Genomic DNA, 2,255 nt, shown 5'->3' on the forward strand with positions numbered 1-2,255 from the left:
ACGCGTAATTACACACGAAATCAGCGGTCAAATCATTATTTGAACAGTTATTAAGGTTACCGTGTCCTGTTATAGTTGGGTAGCTTACTTTGGAAAAGTACTACAGCAATGACGAGCTTCAGTCTGAAAGGGGAACTACATTTAACTACTGATATGTGCACATTCAAGTTTTGTACGAAGTGTATTCTCTCTGTTAACCTTTTTTATTATTTTTTTATTTTTGTTGGCTTTCGGTTCGTCTCCATTCAGCCATCTCAGTAATGAAAAGACGATACGGCAGTATATTGGACACGATTTTTCTTTTTGTCATTAACGACGATACGAACGTAGGGACAACACAACACCCAGTACCTGAGCGGAGAAAATCTCCTACCCAGCCGGGAATCGAAACCGGACCCCTTTGGTTAGCAGTCTCCGTTAACTATTCTTTGCCAATGTCAGATCATCGCAAAGAAAACTGTTTCAATTAATAACCAGCGCAACATAGGGAGAGGAAGGTGACACTTTTTCAATTAGCCCTCGAACAGTAACGGGGGGAAAATGTTACATTGCTACTAAACCACCGCAAATTGTATTACTACAAATTTACTCGGAGGATGTCATAATTTATTGGTTTTGCATTAGCTAATTACAACTATTACATCTTCAAAAGCACCGGTACGTTACATACTAAATTAAGTATAAAAAGTCCTGCTTTGTACCCTATTGCAATCGTAAATTTTTTGAGGCTTTAGTAATTTAAGGTTAATTTGCCATCGTACAACACTCGCACATTTGTGAACGTCGTCACTTTGTACGGATGCCAATTTTGCGTTTAAGAGAACGTACTAAATGTATGAATGGCTCCAAGCAGTCCACACTCATACGCATCGACGCGAAGCTTAAGTTTAACACTGCGCTGCGTAGGAATTTTCTTATCTGACGCAGTGGTGGTGTGGCAAGGGGTACACTGCTGCCTGACAAACAACGCTAGCCGACAGCACACAAAGCAGTCAAACAGAAGACGGAGATTATCTCTCGCCTTGGCACCAGAACTAACCTTACGCAATCTAACGTCAAATCTTGTCATCTTGATAAACGTACGAGATATGGCGCTGTCTGCGTAATCTCTATGCCAGCAACGTTTTCAGTTTTCAGTCGTTTGCGCAGATCAATCTAGCTGAATGATGGGGTGATTGCTTCAATAGATTACGTAGCAACAACACTAGCGATTACAAATATTATGACTATATGAAAAAAGCTAAATAGATCTAATCCTTGTACCAGGCGCACATTAATCGTATAAAATGATCTAAAAGGTAAAATATGATTACTAGGAGATAATGACAATGGTGGAAGTATTTTAGAACCATTTTCTTTCCATGTTGCTCATAAAAATGATTTTTTGATGTAAATTTAACACACAAAACCTAGGAAACAATGATGGAAGTATTTCAGAATCATTTTTATTCTATAATCCTCATCAAATTCGATCTGTCAATGTCCCGACTAATAATTATTTGCGTGTTAAGCTACTTCCTATAGGTCAGGGAATATTTTTGTCCAAATTCAACAAACCACATTAACATGAAGCAACATTTTTCTCCCAAGATGAAAACTTTTCAACCAAATGTTTTTGCAGAAATAGTGTGATTATAAATTTATTAGCAACCCTAAGATGAAATCTTTTCACATCACATATTCAAATGCATCGTCCCATGACGATGTGAATGAGTGAAATCTGCTCTGGCTCCGAGCAGCGACAAATGTTTAAGATTTTACGAGCGTTCGGCCATTGTAAATAGCCGAATAGCAGCCGACTTGGCAAGAGAGGTCGTGTGATTTTAACCACCTAGTGCCGCTAGAAGCCCGAAATATTCTATTTTTTCTTCTCATTCACGTGCTAGGACGTTACCTTCCATTCTATAAAGAAAGGAAGGAGCAAAAATTAGACTTTTTAAGTCATAAGGAGAGCCTCGACCACTGTGTCAATACAGATTTTTGTTCAGCAGTCTGGGATCGCAAATCCGTTAAAACATGAACAGTGCCTGATCGGCACCAAAATCTCGATGACGGGACGTCATCATGATTGCGAGATATCAGAGTGTGCCAGAATGAGATTTTCAATCTGCCGCGGAGTGTGCGCTGAGATGAAACTTCCTGGCAGATTAAAACTGTGTGCCGGACCGAAACTCGAACTCGGGACTTTTGCCTTTCGCGGGCCAGTGCTCCAACATCTGAGCTACCCAAGCACGACTCACGCCCCGTCCTCACAG

Source organism: Schistocerca serialis, chromosome 7, assembly GCF_023864345.2.
Source record: "Schistocerca serialis cubense isolate TAMUIC-IGC-003099 chromosome 7, iqSchSeri2.2, whole genome shotgun sequence".
Lineage (NCBI taxonomy): Eukaryota > Metazoa > Arthropoda > Insecta > Orthoptera > Acrididae > Schistocerca > Schistocerca serialis.